The sequence below is a fragment of the Lytechinus variegatus genome, chromosome 3, assembly GCF_018143015.1.
Source record: "Lytechinus variegatus isolate NC3 chromosome 3, Lvar_3.0, whole genome shotgun sequence".
Taxonomy (NCBI): Eukaryota; Metazoa; Echinodermata; class Echinoidea; order Temnopleuroida; family Toxopneustidae; genus Lytechinus; species Lytechinus variegatus.
This window is the reverse complement of record NC_054742.1, coordinates 75,543,175-75,559,952: the sequence shown is the minus strand read 5'-3', so window position 1 is coordinate 75,559,952 and position 16,778 is coordinate 75,543,175. Positions and strand designations below refer to the sequence as shown.

Genomic DNA, 16,778 nt, shown 5'->3' with positions numbered 1-16,778 from the left:
TTGTAATCTAAATCATAGGTTTCCATTTAAAAAAAATGTGAAAGCCAATTTTTTCCTTATGTATCTTTTTGTTTTTAGAATTTCTTATGTATTTCCTTGTTTTTTCATCTTTCATTCTTTTTATGGAAATTATTACAGACCATTTAACAACCTATTAAAACCCTAAATTGATTAAGCAGACCAATTAGAACAAAAAATAATCACCCTGTTATGAATTTTATCTCCCATAGACTTTGTACAAAAAGTATAAAAATGAGCCATTTTCGGCATGACATTGTCTTTTAAAAAGTCACGTGACATTGCGATGCTATAACCATATTTCCCGAATTTGGTCTCAAAAGATGTGCAAGATTTTAAAGAGATTTTTTTGTGGCACTACCTTTTTGCATTTCGGAAATATCGCGTACAGTGTCCTATACAACATATAAGCATTCTTTAATGAAAGCCAAAAACTCCTTGGTAATGTAAATAATCAAGAGATAAAATTGCTATTATTGATTGTATTAATTATTATGTTTATTGCCTTGTTGCCATTTAGAAACATGAGTTCTGGATATCATGTACAGTCTTCAAAGATAGTGAATCATAGATTAGCTATCATTTACCCACATACGTAAATTAAATTGTTGAATCATAAAAATACTTATCTGAATTTCTTGTTTAAAGATAACTGGATACATTTATTTGATTATAGTTATTGTGGCTTTGTGGATGATTTAGGCAAGTTTTTCAGAACAAAGTAATACAGATCCATGAAAATATTGAGTGAAAGATTGAATGAAAGTAGCAATCCACGGACAAATTATCTTCAGGTTTCCTCCCATGGTGTACCTGACTTAAATTAACTTTACTCTCCTTTCAGAACATGTCAAGAAACTTATAACTAAGTTCAGCAAAAAGTCTTGTGCATCAGACCCAATTCCCACAAAGATTCTTTTCAGTGTACGGATACACTGATTCCCACCATCACATCTCTAATTAATCTCTCATTGTCATCTTGTCATTTTGTCATTTAACTGACAGAATTCAGCAGATCCAAATTGAAGAAACTGTTTCTGAAATTTTCTCAGTACCTATCTGAGTCCCACAAGGGTCCCATCTCGTCCCTCTACTGTTCACTTTTTACATAAGTCAACTCATAATACCCCCAATTTGACCAAAGTTCATTGACCCTATCATGTACAGTCTTCAAAGATGGTCAAATGACCTTTGACCTTGGTCATGTGACGTGAAACTCAAGCAGGATGTTCAGTAATACTTGATCTACCTTATATCCAAGTTTTATGAACTAGGTCCATATATTTTTTAAGTTATGACATTTCAAAAACTTAACCTTAGGTAAGATTTGGTGTTGATGCTGCCGCCGCCGCCGTCGGAAAAGCGGCGCCTATAGTCTCACACTGCTATGCAGGTGAGACAAATATGGCGACACTGAATTTTTTAAAAGTACATTTGACCGGGATCCTACAAAGAGTTTGTGAATAAAAATTTTGCAGTTTTGGGGCCATATGATAGTTGATTAGAGCAAATGTTTTATTTCATGCATAAATTAGCATAATGATTCCATTAAATCAAAAATCTTTATCGCACACTACCACTGTGCAAATTTTTGCAGTGCTCACGCGATCAAAGGCCCTATGATCTTAGGAGGGGGATGGAATCCACCCCCCCCCCCATGAGAGGGGCCAAAATAACATGGCTCTTTTGGGGTTAAACAACAAGCTCCTGAATCATTCGTAAACAAAAATTTCTGCAATTCAGCATTATCTCCTGGTGAACATGCGCTTCATCCCCTGCCATGTTCTTCCTCATAAAGAGCTTCCATAAGCTGGGATATGTTGCCTCACATCAAAAGGGGATGGTGGTGGGAGGGACTCAAATATTCCAGGATAGGCCCCATAGAAACTTGACCAAACCTTGTTTTTTATATACACAACAAAAAATGTACGTCCCCCCTAAATCAAATTGCTGCAACTTTTGAACAGAATTATTTTGAGATATATTTCGTCGGTAGCTTTCTACATTGATCGGTTGAATCATGCATGAATAATTAAAGATTTAATTAAAAATGACAATTTTTTCAAGTCAAGAGAGTCGTTTTTCAGATTGTGGAAATACAAAGTTGGGCAAAAGTTGTTTTTAGGTGAAATTTATGGTGTTATGCTGTATTACTATCCATCATTTAGCCACTCCACACACAATTTTGATATCGTATGTTCATGGTTGAGTGAGCACAATATTCCAGGGGCCGCAGAAGCAGGATGGGGGGGGGAGGCCGAGGTCCCCCACTTTTTTCCAAAAGCATATACAAAAATGTAAAATTGACCATACGATTGTGATTTTTTGCATGGTCAGTCCCACACTTTGAAAACCGTTCCCTGTATTGTGACGTATCATCATCGGGGTTTTTGGTAGTATCCTCTTCAACTTGTTAGGTCTTATTAAAATTTGAAAATGTTGGTGGCTACCCAGATAATAGGCCCCTCCCCATTTTAAATTCTGGATACCCCCCTGATTTGTCCATGAATTAAACTGATCATAAGAAATTGTTAGGAAAAGAATACATTTATGCAGTATAAAGAGTATTCATTCCTAAGTTTTCGAATGTGCTCGCTCAACCACGAAAATGTTAAAAGTTCGGAAAGTATGTGGTGATAGAAATGATGGGTGATAAAAACAACAGAAATTAAAGTCACATTTGAAACCGAATTTGCCCCCAATATTCAACTTATTACCCTTTAAAATGAGTCTGTGACATTGAAAATACCCATTTTCCCACTTTGATGCATGCTCACTCATCCATGAATAAACAAATCGATGTATTAACAAAGTAATATATGCAAATCATCATTACTAACAAATTATATCATTTATTATGTCATTTATGGGAACATTGCTGTAATTTGATATCTAAAATCGCCCACTGGCCCAAACAGTATTATGTACAATGGCAATAGCTGGGCCCCAAAAAATGACAAGAGCACTAAAATGCATATTATTAGGGTAAACGAGTGGAATACTGACTAAAAACATAATTGATAAAGGCTGCATTTTGAAATTCAAAATGGCTGCCATAGGCCCTATATTTATCATGTACAATGTGAATGGAGAAACTACATGTAATTTTCATACGAGTAAGAAACATAAAATGCATGTGATTGTGATCTACAAGTAAAATATTGTCTGACAACATGTTTTATAGCAAGACATTCATTTCTTTTGACATGCATGAGGGTCAGGGTGACCAGACGTCCCGTATCCCGGGATTGTCCCGTATTTTGCTTCTTTGTCCCGGCGTCCCGACGAACCCTTCCCGGGACGCCTATTTGTCCCATATTTCAGAATATTGAACAAAATGTATTTAAAAGTGACGAATTTCCATCAAAATAACCAACAGATGACCAAGCAGAGACAACAATAAAATCGATAAATAACCTTTTGGAAGTTCTGCGGTGATTTTCTTGCTAACCCCATTACATCGCAAACAAACTGGTCTCCTGCCATTGTGTGGCAGGCTACTAGGTAGGCATGTAGGATCTGAGCAGATTCTCTCCACCAAACATGCCAAATTAATCACAAAATCGGCGGGAAATTTGTATGACTATATTATGGGTTCTCAGATTACTGATTTGGAGATGTAATCTCGGAGGAACAAGTTATTGAGTTTTCATAACTAGTTGTTTCAGCTTTCGTTTTGAGTCTTGTTGTGTATGATGCCGCAATGTTTCATCTAATTTTTGAGTGAAAAAAAATCACTTAGAAATTTTATTCATTTCTAAAACATTTTTTTTTATTTTAAAAATATATTTGAAAAACACCAAATATTATTATGATTTTTGTTAGATGATTAGATTTTTTTGCTTGAAGTTTGAATTTTTTCCTCTTTCTTTTCTATCCTTGTTTTTCATCCTTCTATCCTTCCTGCTTGCCTGTTTTTGTTCCATCTATCTTTATTTCCTATTTGTCTTTCCTGATCCTTTCTCTCTCTCTCTGTTCATTTTCTTTCTTTCCTCCTTTTTCTTACCTGTCTTCTTTATCAAGTTTCCCTTTTTTATATTCTTTCTTTCTTAAAATATTTTTTCTCCCCCTTCCTTCCTCTCCTTTTTCTTTTAATTCATTCTCTTCTTCCATTGTGTTTTCATTCCCTCCACACTTCAATTCTTCCTCCCTCTCTTTCCTCCTTTTTTCATTCTCCATTTTACTTCTAATTCTTTCCCTTTTTCTTACTCTCCCTCCCTCCCTTAATTCCTTCCTTCCCTTATCCCTTACTGCTTTCTTCTTTCTTTCAAAGAATGAAGGAAACATTTTTCTTTCCTCCTCCTTTTTCTTACTTTTTTTCTTTCTCTCCTTTGTTGTCTTTCACATATTCTTCTTCCATTCCTTTCTTTTTCTTTCTTTCTGTATGCAATTCAAAGAATGACGGAAACATTTTTCTCTCTTTTATTCTTTCTTTCATCCTTTTATTCTAACTTTCTTTTATTATCTTTTCCCCTTAATTTTTTCTTTCTTTCTTCTCAATTCATCTATTTTCTTTCGTCTTTTCTTTCTCTCCTTCTTTCTTTTGTTCACCCTCCCTTTCAATTCTTTATAATTTTTCACAGGTGTAACATTGTGTAGCCTTCTTTGTTGATCTTTTTCTGTCGATTGTCCCGTATTTCATTTTGTGAAATCTGGTCACCCTGATGAGGGTTATTATTTAATTTAAAATGGCCCTATAGGCCCTAACAGTATATTATCTACAATGTGAATGGGGACATATAATTTTGAAAGAATTTGGATTTGCTTGACTATGATATCCATATAATCATGTTGAATAAGTAAAATGTTATTTAAAAACATATTTTTTTATTCATATATAAATCTTAGCATTTCTTCTGCCATATAGGTGATAAATACTGTATTTTGACATTCAAAATAACCTCTACAAGCCCTAACTAAATGTAACATGCGAATAGGGAAACTAATTTTCACAAGAGTGAGAATCATAAAATGCATATAACTGATGTACGAGTAAAAATATTGTCTTAAACATGATTTCTAACTAAATACATCATATATTGGTCGTGGAGGCAATAACGCTGTACTTTGAAATCCAAAATGGCTGCCATAGGTCCTAAAATTATGTGTACATTGTAACATGGAACATACAATTTTGACAGAATTTGGCTTTGCTTGACTCTAAATATTGCATATGGGCAATTCCACAGGTTGGTGGACATGAGCTTAAAAATTCAAATTCAATATTTTCTTGATTTTTTTAATACTTTAAGTCCTTCATACATGATAGTTTCAGGAACAAGAAATAAAAAGTTTATTTTCATATGTATACTTTGGAAAACAAATGGTCAAAAGTTGTGTCTTCCATTGTGTACCAAAATACAAGAAAAATAGTGAAAAATGAAATATGCCTTATTACCATTTTGTTGTTGCAACAACATACCACTTTACATATTTCTGAAGTTTAGAAGAGTCAAATCACTTAAAATACACAACCGCTTTTCAAGTAAATTTGTAGTACTCATTCAAAAATGAATATTGCAACCTGCTCAGGTGATGTAACGTGAGTAACCGAAAAAAAGGACTTTGTTTTCTGAGAGAAAAATTCTTTACAGTTAATTGGTGGGATTTAAATTCTCTTCCTTCAAACAATCTTTGACACAGTGATGACTATCAAAATCATTAAAAAGTACAATTTTTTAATAAAAATGATGAACAAAAACGGTAACGTGAGTAACTTTGTAACGTGAGTAACCATCATGTAATGTGAGTAACCAGTAAAAATTATTCAGTTCGGTAACATTTTCTGTGGGATGTCAAGTTTTAATTCTCATGGTGAGTTGTGAAGTTATTTTTGATTTAATTAAAAGCAAAATGAGGGTACATCTCTTTGATGCGACTCTTTGTTCATCAAAATATCAGTGGTCATACAATCACACAAAAAATTGAAAATTAGTAGAAGTATTCACAATGCGAGAGTGGATTAGTAAGACTTGGTTTTGATTAACCAAACTTTAAAGAGTGTTCGAACAACACATTGAATGCCCTTACATGTAACCCTATCTAGGCAGGGGTATTTTTGGAGTTGATATGGCCCGGGGGGGGGGGGCTTCCAGGCCCCCCTTGAGATCTCGGCCATTGGCCGCACGATCACGCCGAAAAATTTGCGTGCAGGTTGTCTTGGACATAATCTACAATACTATACAGTAATTTATTTCATGCAAATTGGTATTAAGCGATTATGCTAATTTATGCATAATTAGCAAGCGAAATCATACTTTTCCCTCCTACTCCCTAATAAAGCTCCAATTGTTCCAATTTTTGGTATAAAATATCTTTTAGATGTTCCTAGCAATGAGTTTTATACACATTATTGAATTTTTAATGACATGTGTGTTGTTCACCATACATGGACAAAATGTAACGTGAGTAACCGTAACGTGAGTAACCATATTATCTGCACCCCAAGTAAAAACCATGTGTTCTTTATTCTTTTAATTATATACCAAGTTTGTCTCCCTAATATACTTCTTTGAAATGGATACAGTCCGACCTCTCTTATCCGGACACGTTGGGACCAGCACCAATCCGGATAAGGGATTTATCCGGATCTGGGAGACCCAATATTAAATACACGCAGCTGCGCTGCCGGCTGCCTCCCCAGGCCACCGGCGGTAGCTACACTGCACTATTGTAGTGGGCGTACGGTAAAGACAATATTCACTGCAGAGTCAGTGCAAATTATAGGCAGTGTTTTTTATTGAAATGAAATCGATCGATGGCCAAAACTCTTGGATAATTTACCCGCTAAAATGACTGAGGTATACATCGAGCATACTTCGAAAGAAAGTGAATGAAACCAAGTTTTAAAATGAGATCATCGCGGCGGGTATCGCAGCTTCGCAATGTCAGCCATTGTTCCACTGACTGTAGGCTCAAACATGATAGATGGCGCTGTCCGTATTGAGGCCTAAAGTTAGCTAGCAAGACATGTGTTGTTTTTCCCGCGAATCAAAAAGAGAAACGTGATGAAATGTTTGCGCTGCACCCTGATTTACCGGAAATTATCATTCCTAAAGTTCTTTTGGTGATTTGGGTGAGATATTTTCATGAAAAATATGTTTGGTGTAGGGTGACTATGTTGGGAAATATATGTAATCAGAGTGGGTTTATGTATAGGATTGAGTTTAGATTGAAATCTCATTTCCTCACGTACCTGTACTAGATTAAAAAAAAAAATCTCTGCAAGTGTGCGTCCGGATAATAGAGAGATCCGGATAAGGGGAGGCCGGATAAGAGAGGTCGGACTGTATAATCAACTTTCATAAAAGCCTTGTATGAGGAGACTTTTCACTTATGTCGACTTTTCATTTTATGCATGTCCAAATCATGTAAAGTGAGTAAACCGACACATTCCAAAGATTTGCCAGGAGCATAATAGAATTTCCCAAGTTTGTTTTTATACGAAGGATAGTCAGACTGTGTACTTTGTTGTGATAAGGAGATGTTTAGTTCCTATCAATAATAATGGAGTTACAGCTCCAAGTATGAGTCAAGGTGTCTCCAAATGTAACATGAGTAACCATGGAATAGCCCATATAATTGTTAATTGTGATGTAAGGGTGAAATATTTCTAAAACTATGGTTTCTAACGAGATCTATCATAATGTGTAATTAAGGTGACAAATGCTGCATGTTTAAATCGAAGATGGCCACCATAGGCCCTTATCATATAATACCGTAACGGTGTATTAACCGCACCCCCAACTTTGGACTAAAAAAAAAAAAAAAACTTTTCACATTTACATACATATTTGAGGTACGAAGAAACAAAATCTAAGTTTTTAAGATTTCAAAGTATCCAAAGAGATTACCGGTATGCAGAAATATGCTGTTCTTGATCAATTCATCTACAAATGTTAGAAAGAAAGAACAGTCCCGACAATATTGGCAACTTACACAGTCACAGTGTACACACACACCACTGCCATTACATTGCAAACTATGATACAGTACAAGTCATGCCAGTACATCTTATCAAATTATGATCTGTGTCTTTCCCAGCGTAGGAGGAAGAAACATTCACATTTCTTGCATCACAATCTCACAATCACTTTCAGAAATTTGATATTTTGGATACAGTATTATAGGAAGGTTCAAGAAACAAAGAAATTGGCATTTTTTCCAGTTGTTTTTTTATGGCTTCGTGCCGTCTCTCTCGTGCGTGGTTTACATGGTATCTTATGAAAAGCAAACAGGAAGGAAAAAAAACAAGCTGGTGCGAAATGGGACTTTGAATAGCGCCAGCTTAAGTCGCACTATAACCACATTACAACGCAATCTTTGAGCTCACTCAACTCTTGCTCAGCGGTGACAAAAATATTACCGAGTATGCTTGGCGTCTCTTTTAAATTAGCCAGGGAACTTCACTACTTTGAATCGAGAATCAAAGTCAAAATTAGTGTCATGAAGGTGGGTGCGTTTGTTATGGACAACATTTAATTAATATTGCAATAATCGCTTCCCATTACCCGCGGCTCATACCCCTCTAAACGACATTGCCTGGGCGGCTACGCCCGGCCACTCGATGTGTTGTGAACTGGCAGACATCGTACATGTACGGGAGGGTTACGGCGGGCTGGCCCAGACCCGTCAATGTGTATAAACCGCACCCCCGACTTTTGCTTCTACCCCGCCGAGAAAAAGGTGCGGTTAATACACCGTTACTTACGGTATACAATTTGACTTGAGACAAATAATGTTCACAAAAAAGGGCATATGGCAGCCATTTTGAACGTTGAAATCCAGTATTTATCACCTAAATTACGTAAGATATGATATATCTATATAATATTGACTGGCCTTGAGGGTAACATCAAATATATTGCCAGCCAAAGAATCATATTGGCAGCGTTCTCGCCAGAAAAAAATTCACCCATGTCGGGGACTTGTGCTGCCACTCCTGGGGGGTGGGTGCGGGAGGGGGGGTTCACCCCTCCCTCGCAGAGCGCGGGAGCAACGGCCTTTTCATCAAATAGAGACGCTAAGGAAGCCCCATTGTGGCGTATTTTTAAGCCCACACAAATGCACATAAATGCTAGGCCTGGGAGTAAACATCGATTGATCGAATGGTTCGATTGGCATGCCGCCAATCACCAATCGATTAGCAAAATTTACACTAATCGAATGTTCGGCAGATCCCGATTATGACATTGGGAGAACTCGAATACCCAAGTAATAATAACAAAATGACAAGAAAACAATGATGACACTTCATACAGGTTTTAAAAATTATGTTACCGAGATAATTTTTCAAAAATAATCAATGATTGTATTACATTCACAGTTACACACCAACATGAAAGCGCTCTGAATTTTTTTAATCCCACCCAACCTTGCCCTCTATACACAAAATGAGTTCATTGTCTGCGTGCACAAAACAATAAGAAAACACACAACCAAGCTCACTTGAGCTGATTGGACCTTCGGATAGCCAATGAAACTTTGGGGGAAACAAAGAAGAAGGCAGTGGTTCCCTTATCAGGAGAGGTCATGACTTCAGAAATAAATTGACCCCTCCCCCATCTGTGTGTGTGTGTGAGGGAGAGAGAAAGATAAGGGTGGGAGCCAGAGAATTCCTTTCATGTTTCAAAACAATAATGCAACCTTTTTTCTATCCCCCTCACACAATGAAAACTACATTCCAACGTGCGCCCGTCTCCCAAAATAGACCCAGTTATACATGTAGGTTCAAATGATAAAAAAATCGTAATTTTAAAAGGTATTTCAAATTAAATATTTTGCAAAATATATTTTTTTGAAATACATGTGTAGAATCGTGGGCAGTGCCACAAGTGGGGGCGGGGACATGGTGTGGGCAAGGGATGAAATTGTTCAAGAAATGCTCCACCTGGGGTCAGTCTCTAAGAATAGTTCATGAATGAGTTGTTTACATCTTTGGGCTTGGACTTTGGACTCGACTCAGCTGATCTGGGCTGATTCATTCATATGCAGGGGTGTGGCACTTGGAGGGATGCATGCATAATACCAGAGTAACAGCATGGATTTAGGAAGGATTTTCATTGGAACAATAAACTGAAAGTTTTAATCTCATTTCATGTAGTTTCTTTTGATATAAATATCATGGAGAAGGGGAAAAAGGTCCTACTTTCATTTATCCTAAACATGTGACTTTGATGGAGATTTCTTTATAAAGTAGGTCAACTATTGTGACTTAAAAGACCTGATTCCCGACGAACAATCGAATCATTCAATTATTTTTTCAGGAAATAATTGAATGGTAAAAATGACAATCGTCCCAGGCCTAACATCCATGCACCATAGCGGTCACGCACAGTTCTCAAACTCCTTTGCTATTCGTTCATTGTGTGCAGAGAGGGCGGGATAAAATGAAAAACACAGTACAACTCCTTTGCTATTCGTTCATAGTGTGTATAGAGGGCGGGATAAATGACAAACACAGTACAAGTAAATGTTCCTTTGTACATACAATGCATTTATTCCAAGTTCCACTCCCATCATATCAGTAAGCGCAGCTACCGGTAGGTCATGGAGCATAGCCGGTGTGATGTGCGGGGCAGACGGGGGAATAGGCAACGGAACAACCGTACCGTGCCGTCATAATGCCCGCAATAGCAGGCGCGAGCTAGCTGGGCGCCTTGCCACTTTCCCAGCCGTAGTAGGCCTGTAACTCGGAGTGTAAGTGGTCTTAAGTTGGTGGGACTTCGGCGCAACCAGATAAATGAAGTTGATATCACTAAGATGAGTTCATGGAGTGTATTATATTTTTCTGAATATTTCCATTTAATTTTTCCACGCATGTCGCTGAAATTTTACGCATGGTTCCACTTGGTCTCCATTTCCGCACGCATGGTATTTGAACCATGCGTATTATACACTGGCGAGAACGCTGCATATTGGCCCGAGTATTTAGACGAGGGCAATATGGGTCATTTAAGGGCAATATATTTGATTTTCCCAGAAAGAAGAGCTAGTCAATATTTTTATCATCCAAATCAGATATCTAGAGCAAAAATCATGATAATGGGGATATTTCTTTAAAAAACAGAGTTCTATTGTGTCCAACGTTCTCGCTACCATGCGTCACGCTTGTCGGGCGCCGACAACCCTGAAATTTTTTAGAGCAAATCTGACAACCGTGAACTTCCCCCGACAACTGTAAAACACGCCTAGATCTACACAAAAAACTGATTATATTTAAAAAAAACAATTAGCTTTTCAGATCCTAAAATAAACTTGTCGATTATTTCGTCCACGATTTCTTCCCGGGATTTCTTTGACTCACTCAGAGCATGGACCTACGATACGACCTCGACTCGAGGCCCAAGATGTTTACCTCGCATTTGCGTATTGCGTTGCTCACATTATTTACATCTGTGAAATGGTAGTAAATACGCTCAAAAAAGTGAGGAGAGAGAGGTACCATTGGTTACTGGGTTGGGCAATGTCATTCAGATGTCTTGAATTTCAGTTGATATTGTCACTTATTTTGTCAAAAGTAAAGTGTGTCAAAAAAAATAGAAAAATTCAATCGAAATTTAGTTTCATCTCGTCCCAGGCCTCATAGCTACATTTACCGCACCGCCCACCGGCACATGAATGCATTTCTGATGACGCTGACGTAGAGAGAATTGAGAAGAATTATTAAAAGATCACGTTAATAATGACAAAGCCACCGGAATGGATTGATATATTGTCCAACTCATTTACTTACAGCAAAATGATTTAATCACATTTATATTCCGATTTTACTCCCTAATTTCCAATGTCTTGATCTCTGCATCGATCTTATGAAAGTTTTGATTAGTTTAGTGACGGTGTGTCTACCAAGTTCTGTGTCACTGCATTCGCGCTCGCCATGGCCACATATTGCACATGGCATCAAAATGCTTGATCTGCGGGGATCCGAGTCTTTCAAAATTAGATGGGATCCAAAACTGATTTAATTTGAATGTTTTCTTTTTATTTCCAGATATTCATTGACTCTGTTATAATTTTCATAAGTAATAATCTTTATACATATTATTCAAACTTTTTAGTATATTACGACTCACTTTTTAATGTGAGTTATACCTACAGTGTATTTTCATTTGTATTGTTCTTATTTCTCTTTGCCTGCCAATTTAAATAATGAACGCACCTGTCACGGTCCTGAGAAATGTTTGTAGTCATCACAGTGAATGCTTCATGAATTTGTTGTACAATTGCTTAACAATTACGAATTAAAATAAAATATTATTTGAAATTAATTTGTGTAAAGGTCCGGTGTAAAGGAGAAAGAGAATAATGGGAGGTGGTCGTGGGTAATGTAAATGAAAATGATGGGATGTTTGTGACTTTGTGGGGGGGGGGGCGAGAAGAAGTCAATGTTCGGAGCGAATGAAATTAAAAATCATTTATCGATGTGTCTACTGTGATTGTGACTGCATAATCTTTATGGCGATTGGAAAGGGGTACGTGATTCAATAGATTTCGACAGAACTATACAACAAAGTGAAATTGACAATTCATTCACAGATATTAATTTCAGGAGCCATGGAAACAGGGGGGGGGGGCTGGGTGGGACTCAGCCACCCCACTTTTTTCCCAAAACCGTGTACAAAGACATAAAATGAACCACCTAATAGTGTTTTTTGCATGGTCAGCCCCCCCCCACTTTCAAGATCTTTACGCGGTCCCTGCATTTCAAGTACAAATTATTGAAGTTGATATATGTGAACGTTTAGAGGACATGTATTTCATTTGTTTACGCCCACATGAGTTGCTAGTATAATTTGAATATCGTTGGATGAATTTTTCAAATTCACTTATGTCTCAATATGTTTTATATCGGAATTGTGTTTTGTATAGAGTTATCTTTACAATGTCATTAGCCTAATTACTTATGAAATGAGTTGGAATGTCAACGAGACGCCCCAAAGCCGATGGCACGTGATCTACTTAGTATTCACTTTCGGGGTTGAGCCAATCATCGTGCTTGAAAATGGGTTTCCCCAAATTTCCGCCCATAGAATGTGTGCCATGTGCGTGACCTGTTAACCTGTTGTTTGAATGCCAATCAGCTGATTTCATGACCTCAAATATCCTTCATGTTGTTTACGCTGGATGGGCTATTAAATTAAGAATTAGATCTTTCTGACTCTTTTTTTTTCATTTTTAGTAATCTGTTCGTGAATTTCTGTTAACTTAAAAACTGATGCAATTTATTGAATCACGTACATCGATCTTCTCACTCATGGTGCAAGAAAATATTTTTAAAATTCAAAATCGCCAAAATATACATACTTGTAAAAAAAGATTATTCCGCCGTCATCACCAGTAGTAGTATAGACATGTCTATAAATATGCATTCGCTTCGAATATTGACTTCTTCACCAATCCCACACACACACACATACGATCTTAACATCCCCTGGTTATTGTCCACGCCACGACCCCTCCCCTTTCGCTCTCTCCCTTCGACCATACTAGCTACAACCCTTCCTCTCTCTTTCACACACGCATTTTGTAGGCATACACAGTGCATTATTTGAATTAGAAATCTGCTTTCCTGTCAATTAAGCTTTACTTTCAAAACATTTTAAATCGCAATTAATAAATAATAAGAACAAAGTCATAATATTAAAGTATAATGAATGACTAAAAATATTTCTCCCGCTCGTGATGGGCAGTTTGATTATTTATAGGTGAGTATAGAATGATACAAATGAACGTAGCAATAATTGACAGTGATAAACGAATCTTGATTGGATATTATTAGTATAAGCATCATCAACAGAAGTCTTATGAGAGCTATAGTCTCAGCATGGACCTAATAGGTCCATGCTTTCAGTGAGTATCTGAAAACAAAACAAATAAACATGCAAATTATATGATTTAGAAACCCCGTCTCATGAATACCGATGCCCATTATTTATACTACAACAAGAAGATATTCAGAAAATGTAGGGCAATACGGTTTTGTAAATGACCAGCTCATATGTCTGATACGGGTAATAATTTGTTATAAATCATGTTTTCAGACAATATTTCACTCATACATCACCATTTGGCAAAGCAAAGCCAAATTCTATTGAAATGATTTGTTCCCATTCACATTGTGCATAATACTGTAAGGGCCTGTAGCGGCCATTTTGACTTTCCAATAACAGTATTTATCACCTAACTGGCAGAATAAATGATATATCTTAATAGAAATTATGCTTTCAGACAATATTTTACTCATAGATCACTATACATGCATTTATGGTGCTCACTCCTGTGAATATTGGTTTCCCACTTTGCATTGTACATAATACAGTTAATGTCTATGGCGGCCATTTTGAAAGTCAAAATACAGTATTTAACACAAACTTGAAACCTGAATGATACGTTTCGTTAGAAAATATGTTTTTAGACAGTATCCCATTAATTTATCACATATATATGCATTTTAGTGCTCACTCTTGTGATTTCTTTGCTCCTCTTTCTCATTGTGCATAATACTTATAGGGCCTTTGGCAGCCATTTTGAATATCAAAATACAACATTCATCACATACATGAATATTGATAATATATTTCGTACACAATTAAGTTTTAGTCAGTATTCCACTCATTTAATCTTAATAATATGCATTTTAGTGATCACTCTTGTCAAGTTTTTGGCCCCCCATTGCCATTGTACGCAATACTGTGGGCCAGTGGCGGCTATTTTAGATATCAAAATACATTAATGTTCCCATATATGACATAGTAAATGATATATCTCGTTAGTATTGATGATTTGCATGTACTACTTCGTTCATACATTGTGATTTTTTGCAGTTTAGTGCTCATTTTTGTGAAAATTAGTTTTCCTATTCATATTTTACATCATAGAGTATACAAGAGCCTATGGCAACCATTTTGAATATCAGAAAAATAAATATTTTGTCAAAAATTATTTTTTCAGAGAGTATTTCACTCCTGCCACACAATTCCTTGCATTGTATAGCCAATGTGCGCACAATTTTATGATTTTCATGGATAATTTGCATATTTGGGCGGCGATATTGGATTTTGCCAATTTGCGGAAAATGTTCAAGGTTACAGGGGTGGCATCATTCAGATTCGTAATCAGCACCCTCGAATTGACAAGAAACCATCAAAAAATATTGTGTATATAAAAGCAAGGTTATGCCTCTTCTATCCTGGACTGAAATAGATGTATCCAGTTATCTCATTAATAACATGTTTCCATGGTGGTATGAACAATTGAGTACACCATGAGTAATGTCCTAGAAAGGACTGAGATACATGTAAAGAGTTGATAGAGGTATAAGTGAAATGGAGAGATGAGAAAGTGAAAGTTACGAAGAAGAGTATCTTTCGGAATTGAGTGTAGTCCTTTTAACGACTGTAAACAAGGAGTGAAATGCTCGAGTAATAATAACTCAAAACATCTACTTGATTATGCTAGATCAGCACGAATTCATCCAAGGGAAATCTTATGGCAAAAAGAGGGGAAGTGAGCTAAGTTCTTGAGAGAAGTAGGCACTGGCAAAGAGAATGGATCCAGAGTGTTAAAAAGGTAGACACTAAAACGCCCTATATCTGTGCAGTGGCCGGGACCATCAGAAATCTGGGTACAGAGCCAATGGGGAAATACCCCCAGTGCCCAAGAACGAATCAATGGAAGCTCGACCTCAGCTTTCTCCCACAACAATGCACACCTGTAAGGGTGGTGAAGTAAAGAGTTAAGGTATCCCAAATCTCTGAAAATGATACCAGATTATGGAAGCGTCTCATCCTGGCTATAGGCCGCGCCCCCAAGCTCAGGGATGACGGCCTCCTTGGGCCCATGCACTCGCAAAGATAAAGCAGGATGGCGGTAGCTGTGACAAAAAGGGAGTACATGCACCCAACAGGCCATGGCAAGATAATCCAATTTAGCCATGTAAGTTGCTGACGGATAGCTGAAAGTGTCTCAACCAAAAAATGAAAATATTTGAAATGTCCTAACTTTATTATTTCTTGTCCTATTATGATCATATTTTCAGTGTTTTATTGAGAAACCTCTCCATTGGCACAGAAATATGAGTGGAAGCCCATAAACACCAGGGGTGGTATTCTGGAACTCTGTCATAACTTTTGTCATAAAGTTTGTCATTTCTCTCCGAGATGTGACACCGCTATGATTGTCACAAATCGGTATTCTGAACATTGTCTTTTCCTTGTCACATCTCTCAAAGTTCACGCCCATCTTTTCAGAAACAAACCACTCAAAATCACTGTTAGTTCCCAGTGGGAGCCCTATTTAGCTGATAGGAAGGCCCCGTGACAGGTAGGGCGTATCCCCAATACAGATGCTGGCATCGCGCAACTATGCAAATATTGATGCGCTTAATTACATAGAGAGACAGGGAGCTGTTAAAGATTTTAGAGGAGCAGTAGAATAAGAAGGAAAACAGAGAGAAAAAAGGAGTAATTAATATGTAGGGCCTAACTAATTGTAGCATGAAAAATAAATTTGAAAATTGTCATGGATGACGAGTGAAACTGATACTACAATCTGATGTAAATAATACCATTATATGCTTGACATCCAGTCGGCAGGATATCGGGATATTTGGTACTAAAAGATATGAGAAAATTTATGACTGCTGTCCCCCTGTCATAACTTTTGTCATATCTTTTGCTTCTATAAAATGATTACGCGCATTTGAATCTGCGTATTTTGGTGCAGGTTAACTCTTCATGCGTTCACCTGTAAACCCCCTG

General features: G+C 37.0%; 1 protein-coding gene across 1 annotated transcript in view; it reads right to left on the bottom strand.

The window, feature by feature from the left end:
• LOC121411936 (zinc finger protein GLI3-like) overlaps positions 1–16,778 on the bottom strand; it is a 128,102-nt gene that overhangs the window by 37,515 nt on the left and 73,809 nt on the right. The gene's annotated exons all lie outside the window — the stretch shown is intronic.